This window comes from Dipodomys merriami, unplaced genomic scaffold, assembly GCF_024711535.1.
Source record: "Dipodomys merriami isolate MVZ:Mamm:240054 unplaced genomic scaffold, mDipMer1.0.p SCAF_47, whole genome shotgun sequence".
Lineage (NCBI taxonomy): Eukaryota > Metazoa > Chordata > Mammalia > Rodentia > Heteromyidae > Dipodomys > Dipodomys merriami.
The window spans coordinates 1,612,501-1,625,824 of NW_027206035.1; positions in this window are offsets into that span (position 1 = coordinate 1,612,501).

Consider the following 13,324-nt stretch of genomic DNA (forward strand, 5'->3'; position numbering starts at 1 on the left):
CTCACCACCACCGCCCCCGTGGCGTACCAGCGGTCCCGCTGGCAGGAGCCCTCGCGTCATGAGCAAAACTGATCCGGGAAGACCCTTCAAAAGCCACCGCCGCCGCGACGACGTGCCTCCCCCACACCGGGAGAGCAGCCTTATGAGCCGAGCGCCTTCACCACCAAGAGAACACCACACACGCCCAACTCGACCGTCGGCCGGTGGCCGGCCACCAAGGCCAAACTGGTGAGGATCGCGGAAGGCTGATGCGGGTGAGGAGGGCATGCCGGAAGCACAATAAGAGCAGCGGGGAGGGTCATTGGGTCGGGTCACCGGGGTGAGAGGCAAGCGAGCGAGCGGCCACCCCCCCCCCACGGGCGGGTGGCACAGCCGCAAACCAGCGGGGAGGTGAGACCTTTCCGGGCACAGCCGGCAGGGAAACGAACGCGGGATCTCCCCACCCCCAACTCCTGGGCAGTCCCGCGCAACGCCTGGGACACCTAGCCAGCCAACCAGCGGACCAGAAACCCCCACCGCGGCAGCGGCGGGCCACCCCAAAAGAGGCCCGAGAGGGAAAAGGCAGCTGGCACACACCTCAAAGACCCCGTGAACGCCCGCGGAGCCGCCCGCGCCAGCAGGGCCCCACCGCATCCATCCACACCGCCGGGCATGGCACCCATCATCGACCACCTCTTTATCGGCCGCGTGAGCAAGGGCCCAGGGCCAGAACCCCCCCGAGTGGCACACCACCATGGGCACAGCGGCCCCGTAACACCGCGGGGCCTGGCGCCCGCACGGCGCCGTCGTCGCCAACGGGCGGCGGCCCACACAGACGCTCGGGAGCAGCGTCGCCAGGGGCCGGAGGGGGAGGGGGGATTGGACCCCCAAAAACCCCACGGCACCCCAAGCACGAGTCCGGGAAGCCACACACCACACGCCCTCGCATCACGACAAAGCACAGGCTCCACGCTCCGCCACTAAACACACCACGCGCGAGGCAGGGGCGGGGACGGATCGGGAACGTCCTCCACTCACCACACCAGACGATGGCCCGGGAGAGGCCCCTAGGGTCCCTCCCCCAGCTCGGAGGGGGGAGGCACGGGCACACAGTTACCAACGCGGGCAGCCACTAACGCTCAAAAGTGGGACAGGGAGCGGCAGGGCCGCGGGAGCCCATCGGGGGCGGGCCCCCGCCAACCCGGCAGCAAACGCCGCCTCCCGAACGAGGATCACTAGAGAACCTCTCCTCACTCTGAGGGTGGCCCGCACCCAACCCTGACGGGAACCCCGCCGGGACCAACACACATCAAAGGCGTCCATCCTTCCCACCACGGGTGGCAGGGAGGGGTGGGGCGTGGGGGGGTCTGGAGCAGCAGCAACACCAACCCTGGTCGGTCGGCCTTGCTGTGCGGGGCCAGAGCAAAGTCGCGCACACAGGCGGGAAGCCCACACAGGCCCGGCTTGCCTCCCACTGCAACATCTCAGGTCCCCTGGTGCAATAAGAACCAGGTGACACGGCAGGGAAGACAAGCCAGGACCAGGGCCGGCAGCTCATGCTGGGAAGCCACCGCCCAGCGCAACAAGGGAAGAGCGCTCCTCTGGGGAACCGCCTCGACTCCCCCCCCCAGCAGAGACGTCAATCTCTGCGATAACTTTTCTCACTTGCACAAGCCCCACGAACCCAAGGACGGCTGGGACACACCACGGGCAGCAGGCTGGCACAAGGCAACGGACAACGCCGGGATCGGGAACGACACCACCACTCAGCCTCAGGCACCTGAGAGAACTGACCGGGAGCGTTCCGGGAGCACCGCAAGAGGGCAGAGCGCGAGGCGCGGCTTTTCACACCACACAGCACAGGCAAGCACGGAACACCGACCCTCCCTCTCCGTGGAGAGAGCCGACCCCCGTGCCGATAACGAGTCACGGGAAGAGAGGAGCAAGATCAGGGTGCCCCCCTCCTCCAGCGTGTACAAGTCCCCGACCTCACGGCGAGGGCAGGGAGAGCGCAGCCGGACCCGGTTGCCGCACCCCTGCCTCCCTGCACACCATCGGCGCCGGCACGGTGGGACGGTGAGGGCAGGGGCCCATGGGCAGAACGAGAAGAGTGGTCCCATTCGCCATGAATGTCCGTCCCTCACCTGGCGCAGCTTAGGCCTGGGCCTGAAGGAGATCGCAACGTCACCACATCAATCACACCGAGGGGGCAGAGAAGACAGCCACACGGCACTCGGGAGGTGGTGGGGCCCAGGAAGCTCGGCTCCCGAGAGGGCCAACAGCCTGTGATAAAAGCATAGCCAGGACAGACAACCTTTCGTGAGTAACGAGCGAGGTAAAAAGAAAAAAAAAGAAAAAAAAACTAAAAAAAAGAAATGAAAAAATACCACGGGCTTAAGCGTCCCTGGCATTCGGGATTACCAGGACACCTCCGCCGGGCACAGGGCCGAAGAAGCTAGAGAGGGAAAAAAAAAAAAAAAAAAAGAACCACGGACAGCGCTCGGGAGTAGCGCAGGTCAGTGGCCGACCAGGCCCGCCATCAGGAAGCGGCAGGTCGGGGGAGTTGGAGCTAGGGGCGATAGGAAAAAAAAAAAAGAGCCACGGAGGTCCGACGAGCCCAACGGCAGAAGGGGGATGCCGCACACGCACAGGCAAGGCAAGACTCGCCCCCCACCTTTTCCTCCTCAAGCCGGCCACGGCGAGGGAAGCACACCACGCGGGCCTACCTATGCACCCCAGGCAACCAACCACTCTCCTCCTCGGCGTGCTGAGGCAAGGGCCAGAATCCGGGCACCGGGAGCGGGGAGAGATCAAGGACGACGGGACTCACTCAGCCACCAAACCAACCACCACCACCACCACAACCACGAGCCACCACAGGGGCAGGGCCTGCTCAGGGCAGCAGAAGCCTGGGGTGCGGGGGGGAAGGAAGGGGGACTCGGACCGGGAAGAGACGGGAAAGGCCCAGCACACAACATCCGAGAGAGCCCCAAAAGACCCACTGACAGCCACCGGGAAACAGCATGCCAGCACCCTCCTGCAGGTACAAAATCCTCACGTCACCACGCCAAAACCAGGTGGTCAGGCAGGGGCGACAACTCGCTGGCGACAGGGACCTCTCGGAAACCACATCGTGGACACCTGTCCCCAACAGAGCCAGACACGGAACTCTCAGGGACAGCTGGTCGACCACATAAGGCGAAGACAGACGAAGAGAGAGGGCGGGAGCGGGGTTAGGGGACGCACCCGCCCCACTACCCCGGGTGCGCACGGGCTCACGGCATGAGCGGTACGGGGAGCCTTCCCCCTGGCAGACGCGAGGCACCCACTCCAAGAGGCACCCAACCACCACACCCACACCGCGTGGGGTCGGTGGTGAGCGCCCTGCTGCCAGCACGCACACACCCGGGACTCCCGGGCTTGGGTCCCCGACTCCCGAGGTGCTCCCTCCGCCTCGATCTTTCCCCTACGCAGGGCCCACCGGGCAAGTCACCACCATCGCGCACACCGCAGACGATAGGTAGGTCCCGGCCCCGAGGCTCGCCTCGGCCTTGCCCACGGCTCCTCGCGCCAGAGAAGTCTGTCCTCCGGCTTCCGGTGCCGTGGAGGAGGCCGTGGAGGAAGGCCACACGGGGCCGGCGACCCAGGCCCTCGCGCCCGGCACGCGCCAAGCGCTCACTCAGAGGTGACTCCGAAGACCATCCTATGTCGGGGGGGGTGTAGGTCCTGGCCCCGAGGCTCGCCTTGGCCATGCCCACGGCTCCTCCCACCAGAGAGGTCTGTCCTCCGGCCTCCAGGGACATGGAGGGAGACCACACGGGGCCGGCCACCCAGGCCCTCGCGCCCTGCACTCGCCAAGCGCTCACTCGGAGGTGACTCCGGGGAGGGGGGGGGTGGTCCGAGTCCGGGCCGGGACCAGCCCCACCACCTAGCAGCTTTCCCGGGGACCCTTTCCCCCGACTCCCGAGACGTCCCTCGTATTCTCCTTTTTTCGCCCTCAAAGACCAGAGTCCAGGGAGGGGAGGAGGACAAGGCGTCGGGCCCAGACAGAACTACTGGTCGACCCAACAAAGCCACCACCCCTGGCACAGACCGGGCACGGAAGAGAGAGCGGCGACGCACGGCCCCACCCCGCGCTCGCCTGGGGGCGCAAAGTCCGACAGAACAGCCGCCCAGGCGCCACAGCGACACCATGGCGACAGTCGCGCCCCGCACCCGGCAGAGGCCGGGCCTCCGCCCGGCTCGCTGCTGCCAGACCTCCTCCTTCACTCGCTCGCTCAGCTGAGAACGAGGGGACTGTCATATCAAAGCGGACGCCAGGGGGAGCACGACAACCGCCTTCCAACGACCGACTCCACCTAGCCGCCATACCCCGGATCGGCGCGCGCCGGCCGGCTCTGAGCTCCGGAGACACAGAACACGGAAAGGAATCGCCTCACTCCCCACCGCCACGCACCGAGAGGCACAACCTAGGTCAGGACCTGCAGCCGGGTCCTCTCTGCGACCTCACGAACGACACCAGAGCCACCAGAGACCTAGACCGAGATCGAGCCGCCGCCGCCGCCAGCGACCAAAGTGAAACCAGGAACCAGGACGGGATTCGCCCGAACGGAGCGGCCCGAACCCGAGAACCGGGAAGCCGGGATCGGTCCCAAGCAGGAAGGGGCGGCAAAGACGGCAGGCCTGCACCACGAGAGAAAATGAACCGGCCACCCGCACGACCTCCGCCGCCCGTGGCAAGACCCCCACGCCCGCCCAACATGGCCAGAAAAGAGCAAGTGAGCGCTCGTCCCACCGTCTGCCCGCCCGTCTTTTTTTTTGGGGGGGGGGTTGTTTATATGTTCTGTTTTCTTTTTCCCCCAGATGGAAACCAGAAAGAAAAAGAAAAAGAAAAAACTCCCAAAGATGGGTCGGCTCCAGCAAGAGACGAGCCCCCGGGAGGCACCCTGCTCACTTGTGAAAGTCCGCCGCCCGCCCGCCCCACAACACGCTCCCTCCCCCCCGCCCCCACCCACACTCCCTCACAGGCAGGGAAAGGGCAGGGGGAAGGCCAGAGAGAGGTTTCTTCTAACACAGAGAGAGTAGGTACACGTCCCGCACACAGGTCTGGAAAACCACGGTGACAGCGCCATGGGAAGCGTGAGTCCACTCACCCATCACTAAATGACAGGAAAGCCAAACGAGAGCCGCTGGCTGGGTGGGGAAGGAAGGGGAGGTGGCACCCATGTGACGCTTATCCCCGGGCACCGGACAGAACGACCTTCTCACCGGTTCCTACTCTAGCCTGTCATAACAGCTAGCCTTTTCTAATAGGCTCTGCCACTCTCTCTGGAGCAGGATTCGGGGCATGAGGCGATGAATCTGAATCGGACACACAGGTGTTGGAGGGTAGAGGCATCATCACTCACATGCCTGTGGTGGAGGACCTGGACCCGAGCGTGGCGGTGCACAGTGTGTGTGTGTGTGTGTGTCTGTGTGTGTGTGTGTGTGTGTGTGTGTGTGTGTGTGTGTGTGTGCGGGGCTGGGGGGAGGGCAGGTAGGGAACCCTAGGAGGAAAGACAGGGAGAGATAGACGAGGGGCCCCAGCCCAAACAGAGTGGGGGGGTCAGAGGGACTATCCTATCTCCCGGGGGTGAAGCATGGTTAGAACCCACAGGACAGGCCCGGCGGGCGTACTTCTCTTTGGAGTTCGCACTGGGAACATATAGCACACACATCGCATAGCAGACGGGTAGAGATGCAGAGCCAGGGGGTCAGGCATGGCAAGCACTCTATTCCGTCAACACACACACACACACACACACACACACACACACACACACACACACACGTTACGGTGTGTGTACAATATCCACAAGGTAAAAGTTTATGTCAGTTACAGGGAAGTAGATCGATGGACTGATGGACTAGGAGCGGGGGGGGGGGGCGGGAGGGGGGGCAGAGGGAGGGGGGTGTGTGCCGGCGGCGGAGAAGAACCTAGAACAGGTGATGCCAGGGGAAGACAGACCAGCAGAAATACAGACAGACCGACCAACCAACGGCACCTGTTTTCTCTCCTATGTGGATGCTAGACCTAAACTATAACTGGACATGGTAAGCTACACAGCACTCCGTGCAAACAGAGTGTGTGTGTCCCCTTGTGTGTGACACACATACTGTCCTTTTGTCAGAAGGTGTAACTTCTCTGAGCATTTAAGATATTGCAGAGAAGACACAAGACGTAATATCCGTAAGTGGCATGACTGTGAACATATTATAACAACCGGACGTGTGAGGATCAAAGCTGGAATTAGGAGGACAGAAATGTACCTGTCCTCACGCTTTGGGTCATGATCACAAGTACATTTGGTTTAGGATCTTTCAAAACACATCGATTTATCCTTCTGGACACGATGGTCTAGGACCACACTAGTCAATAGCCACTTCAAAGCCAGATCCTCTGTTGGATATGTTTCAATTGGTTTATATTGCATCCTCCAATATTTTTCTCTTCTTTTTATTCTACCTTCTCACTAAAGATCCAGTGGTATAAAGCTACTTTTATTCTCTTAATATTCCATAACTGAAGTGATCTGCTTTGTTTTGCAGCTTTCTCAGCTTAATTCACTGAGGCCTATTTAGTCACACATGATGAGAGGTCCAGAAACATCTTTGGGGCCACGGATGGCTTTTGTAAAGTCCATTTGGGGAAATAGCAAATATAATCTACCATGTCCTAAAATGTAACAGATTATCTCTATGGGGCCGATAGAAATATCCAGATGTGCCCTGTCAACAGCCAGTTATTTTAATTTACTTAAGGGAAATCAAGTGAATAAAAGTCTATGTAGTTCAAGAAATTTTATTCTGATACCTATATAAAAAGTTTACCTGAGTGGGTGAGGACATGTGCATGAAATTTCACCTAGGGCAGCACTTGATACTTATAACTCTCCCTAAACTATTGCATTGCCTGTTTTCCATTTTCTTGGCACTCCTTTAGAAATGTTCCCGTCTCAATCTTTCACCCACTGCAGCCGTGGGACCCTTTTTCATAATACGGACGTAAAGACATTTGTGTTACTGTATATAAATTACAACCGTAAATAAACTGGTACAGTTTGCTCGTAAGACATAATATCCAAACGAATTCCGTGTCCAGAAAATAACTAAAAGAAACACCCCCTGCGGGCCCCCCTCCCCCTCCACTCGGCCCTCCCTTCAAGAAAATTTCCTTGTTTGCTGTTGTTTCATTTTGTTTTGTTGTAAATAAATAAAGCCGCAGAAGAGAGCCGGCGATACCTCATCGCTACTCTCGGGAGAGTCTCGCGGACTCTCGCGAGAGTCGCCAGCCCCCGCCATGAGCACCGAATCATTCCCTGTCACTCCACACGGTGTCCAGTAGGTGGCACCCCAAAACAAGGAAAAGAACGTCAGGCCCAAGATTGATCAAGACACTTAGGAAGGTCTTGTGAGGAAGGAAGGAACACCAACCCCTCCCCCGCGTGCACACACACACACACACACACACACACACACACACACACACACACACCAGCACATCCCCGCCCACACAGGTCATGAAAGGCAAACCCCTATGGCACAGAGAGACAGACAGACAAAACACATGGGGTGTGGAGAGAGACCGGAAATCAAAAACAAAAACAAAAACAAAAAACATTTCCCTGGCTTGACCTATGAATGGGCCTGGGCTGGCATTCTGTCCTCTGGGCCCTACAGTCAATCCATGGCGGTCGCTCCTCTCTCCTCATCACTGTAATCCTATCTGATATTTGCCAGAGCCGAACGTGCAGTAGGGACACTTTGGTTCATCGATCTAAACTAGGGCCCGGGGCGGAGGGGGTGGTGGTGGTGGAGGGGAAGCCTAGGAAGTCTGTTGCTATAGTTGGTGGCGGCGGTGGTGGTGGTGGCAGTGCAAAGTGTGTGTGGGGGGAGGGGGGGAGGTAGATCACATGCTGCAATGCGTGCCTGTGCCTGTGTGGTAGGAAACAGCAGCAAAGATCAAGGGGTGCAGGGTGTGTGTGTGCACGCCCCAGTCAGTCCTGGGGCTTGAACTCAGAGCCTGAGTGCTGTCCCTTGGCTCTTGTGCTCAAGATTGGCACTCTGGGGCTGGGAAGGTGCTCAGTGGTAGAGCGCTTGCCTTGCATGCATGAGGCCCTGGATTCGATTCCCCAGCACCACATAAGCAGAAAAAAGCCGGAAGTGGCATTGTGGCTCAAGTGGTAGAGTGCTAGCCTTAACCTGAAGAGATGAGGGACAGCGCCCAGGCCCAGAGTTCAGGCCCCACGACCGGACCCCCCCGCCCCCGCGCCAAAAAAAAAAAATAAGAGAGACTGGCAGTCTGCCATTTGAGCCAAAACTCCACTTCTGGCCTTTGGGTTGCTTAATTGAAGACATGAGGCTCACCAAAGTGCAATGCCTATATACCTCTGATCATATAACAAGAAGTCTTCCCCTTTCTTTGTGTTTGTTATCATCGACGTTATTTTGTTTTCTCTTCTCCCCCCCATTGTTTCTTCCTTCATCTATTTCCGGGAGGGGCAAGAAATGGAGGGACCCAGGATGAAAAAGTGCAACAGTGGCACTCACTAGACACTATGTTGACACACAACCTGTGGATGGGGAACAAACAGAACTTGAGGGAGGGAAAACCTGTGAGAGAGCCAGGGAAGGGGTGACATTGTCCAAAAAAAAAAGTACTCTCTTTTAGGGGGTGGGGGGAGATGGGAGGGCAGGAATGGAAACAAAGGAGGAGGCAACAATGCTTGATAAGAAATGTACTCATTTCCTTGCTCCTGTCATTGTAACCACTCTAAGTATTTTCACAATTAACACAACTCATTAGCTGGGCGCCGGTGGCTCACGCCTGTAATCCTAGCTACTCAGAAGGCTGAGAGCTGAGGATCACGGTTCAAAGCCAGCCCGGGCAGGATAGCGCCCAAGCCCAGAGTTCAAGCCCAACGACAAAAAAAAAAAAAATTATTAATTAAAAAAAAAATGTACTCTTCCTACCTCACTTATATAATGTAATCTTTCCTATCCTTTTTTTTTTTTTTTTTTTTTGGTCAGTGGTGGGTCTTAAACTCTGGGCCTGGGCGCTGTCCCTAAACTCTTCAGCTCAAAGCGAGCGCTCTACCGCTTGAGCCACAGCGCCACTTCCGATTTTCTAGTGCCTTATTGGAGATAAGAGTCTAGCCAGGCGCTGGTGGCACATGCCTGTAATCCTAGCTACTCAGGAGGCTGAGATCTGAGGATCGCGGTTCAAAGCCAGCCCGGGCAGGAGAGACCGTGAGACTCCTATCTCCAATAAACCACAAGAAAACCGGAAGTGGCGCTGTAGCTCAAGTGGTAGAGTGCTCGCCTTGAGCTGAAGAGCTGAGGGACAGCTCCCAGGCCCAGAGTTCAAGTCCCACTACCGACCAAAAAAAAAAAAAAAAGAGTCTGGTGACTTTCCTGCCCTGGCTGGCTTTGAACCGTGATCCTCAGCTCTCAGCCTCCTGAGCAGCTCGGATTACAGACGCGAGCCACCGGTGTGGGCTGGCATACTGTAACCATTCTGTATGTCACCATTTCCCTAACAGTTTGTAAAAACTCAAAGGAGAGAGGGAGGGGGAGATAACAACCCCTCACGCCTGAGAAGTGAAACCCAACGGGCTTCTAACCTATCTGAGATTCTTTGAAGGTTTTTGCGATGTTAATCACAATCACAAACACAGACGGACAGTTTCTCCAGTCACTCCTTAAGAGGAACGGGGAACAGGGACAGGGAGAAGAGAGGCAGATCCTGGCCTGACCTAGGCGGGAAGATGGAGGGGAGAAAAGACTCCTGAACTCCTTTTTCCCCTCACTCTCCTCCGTCCAGAGGGTGGGAGCTTAGGGGTCGGCCACGGGGACATCCCACGGTCACAGTCATGCCTCCCGGAGGGGCAGAGGGCAGAGCACAGGCAAGCATGCCAGCTTCCCCGCCCGCCTCTCCCATTCTGTCCCTGGCGGGCTTGGGCGGGAGGCATACTAGTGGCAGCGGGTGGGTGGAAGTAGTTTGACAACTCCAGCTTGCAGGAAGTCAATGGCTGCTGGTGGTAGGCAGGGAGGGTCCCAGCAGAAAAAGACCAGAGAGAGCGCGCGCGCAGACTTTTCCTGCCCAAGGGCAAAAGAGGCCACTTTTGTAAAGACGGGAGGGGGAGGGGGAGGGGAGGCTGATTCACTCCCCCCACCCCACCCCGCGCGCTAATGAAGTTACAGGAGCTGAGGGCTGGCCGCCCCACCCCCCACCCCGCTGGGGTGTTTCACAGAGGACTCAGGGCAGGGCGGGGGTGGGGGTGGGGTGGGCTGGTTTAAGCCTGGAGCCCCAGTCAACTCAGGAACTTCAGGCAACGTTCCTTTGTCTTGTAAATGTCGTCATGGCAACGACTTAAGCGCCCTGGCGGGGGGGGGGGGGGGGTGGATGTGGGGGGGGGGAAGGAGAAAGAAGAAGAAACAAACACGCCCACCCCGAGCAGGCCTGCTTGAGTTGAGGCCTTGAATTCAACCTCAGTAGGGCCACTAAACTAATAAAAATCGTTCTAAGAAATTGTTGACGGAGGACCCTCGGGATAGGGTGATTAGGCTCTGTACCCGTGAGGCAAGGTGGCCGTGTGTTCCAGCTTTGTGCCAAAAGGTTGCCTTATCTCGGCCTATCTTCCTTCCCAGAATTGAACACAGAGGCAAGCAGGATAATTTCCAGGGGGAAATGAGGCCTGGGAAAGCACCACCAGGAATTCAGAGACAAGACAGCCGGACAGCTTCCTAATGAATGGCTCCAAACATCCTATTTTCTTCACTTTTCAGTCCCTCATAAACGAACAGTTATTAGGAAAGAAAACTAATAGGTGGGGGTGGGTGGTGGAAGGGAAAAGAGCAGCTCCCTTCCTCTGAGCTTTTGCCCAAACAATGAGTATACAGTGGGAACGGAGCAAAGAGTTTCCTCAAAGAAAGGAGGAAACTTACACCGGGGAGGGAAGTAAATTTTAAAAAGAAACAGAGCATGGGTCAAAGCACCCCCTCCCCCCCATGCATGTATGGGAAACCAACAGAATCATCTCTTAAACCCTACTACAGGCTCAAGGTAGAGAGTTTACTTTGTTTCTTTTTCCTCTGTGTGTTTTCAAGGTTTCACTTTCATTTCTGGGCACATAACCATTGGGCCTTGCCTTGGTGGGTGTTTCTCCCCCTAAAAGTATCTATCCTGTCTTTTGGGTCTTACTGTGTGTGAGTGTGTGAGTGTGTGAGTGAGTGAGTGAGTGAGTGAGTGAGTGAGTGAGTGAGTGAGTGAGTGAGGCAGCCAGGCAGCCAGGCAGCCAGGCAGCCAGGCAGCCAGCCAAGCAGCCAGCCAAGCAGCCAGCCAGGTAGTCAGTCCAGAGATCTAATGTCTCCCCTATTTTAAACGTACCTTTTGCATATGTGAGAGAAAACACACTAAACTGGTTTTCTATAGGAACATATATGTGAATACGTTCACCATGGAGTGAAAAGATAGAGTCGCTTCCAAATGATATGTACAGCAGAATACCAACACATCGAGATGACTTCTGCAAGAAGCCAAGGCCCACTTTGCAATCCCATAGTTAGGAAGCCTCAGTCAGTGGCCTGGTTTGAGTCCAGGCCTGCACTTAAAAACGACCTTTACTTTGTGTTTTTATTTTTCCCTGTTTTCTTTTCCTTTCTATGACCTCTCCCCCCAACCCCCCAAACCCTTCCCTCCATAGGTCTCTCTTTCTCCTTTTCTTTCTCTGTAGTTTGAGCCCGAGAGTTACTTAATTCTCGAACTTCTGGGTTTTCCTTAGATCTGGTAACCTGTTGGACATAAAAATTTGTGAAAGCCTCAAAACAGTCACCCCCACCCCACGAAAAATAATCATGCTTGTCGCCAAAAGCTTTTAAATGAGAAAACAGTGGTCAAGTGAAGCAAATGAAGGCTGTAATAGCAACCATGTTTCTAGACTACTGTACCAAGTTTTTTTTAAATATATATATTTTTAATATATTTTTATTGTGAAAATACTGTACAGAGGGGTTACAATTACATGGGTAAGATAATGAGCACATTTCTTATAAGCATTGTAGCCTCCTGCTTTGTTTCCATTTCCCATCCCTTCGTATCCTCCCCCCCCCCCCGCCCCGCCGTCCCCCCACCAAAGTTGTAAAGTTCGTTTTTCGACATAACGACTTGTATATCTCATTGTTTCAATAGGTCCTCCTGTAACCCTGTTTTAACAATTTGTTTTTTCCCTTCCCCTCCACATATATCAACACCAGGATTTTTTTTTATTAAGCAAAACAACTCAGTTATTCAGCTGTGAGTATGTCCATACAAACAAGATGCAGGAGCCTTCCTTCCATGCTGGATTGGCCAAAAAAGGGGGGAGAGCTAGGAAGGTGGCTTAGTGGTAGAGTGCTCGTTCGCCTTGCAAGCATGAGGCCCTGGGTTCGATTCTTCAGCACTATATAAACATAAAAGGGGAGCAGTGGCACCCTGTGGCTCAAGTGGCAGAACAGTAGTGAGCCTTCAGATGAAGAGCAGAGAGACAGTACCCAGACCCAGAGTCCAAGCCTCACGCCCGACGACAAAAAAACTGAAAATAATAAATATATATATGTTTGTATCACACTATATATAAGCATAGATAGATATATATGTATGTATGTGTATAAATATATATGTGTATATGTATGTATATGCATGTGTGTGTATGTGTGTCTGTGTGTCTGTGGAGAGAGAGAGAGAGAGAGAGAGAGAGAGAGAGAGAGAGAGAGAGAGAGAGAGAGAGAGAGCCAGAAGTGGTGATGTGGTTCAAATGATACAGTGCTAGACTTGAGCAAAAGAAGTTGAGTGTGATTCCTAGAAATGTTGTTTGATGATACTTTTTGTCCTATTCATGACAGATAAAACTTTCATTAACTTATGTTATGTGTTAGTATAATTACTTCATTTAATGAAATAGCTAATATATATATTTTACCTTTTTGAGAATATAATTTTAATAAAATAAACTGTAAAATTCTTCATATGTGAAAAAAAAGTTGAATGACAGTGATGAGGCCCTGACTTCAAGTCTCAGTATTGCCCACCCCCCCAAAAAAATAAAGAAAAAGGAGAGGGGGGGGTGGGGAGAAGAAAGAGAGAAAGTAAAAAAAGGAAGGAAGGAAGGAAGGAAGGAAGGAAGGAAGGAAGGATGGAAGGAAGGAAGGAAGGAAAGAAAGAAGGAATGGTCAATGACCTGCTTTTCTTACCTGTAGAGAAATGCCCCAAACATCTAGAAATTCAGGTTGGGGCAAAGATAAAACAGCTATCTGTACATAACTCAGC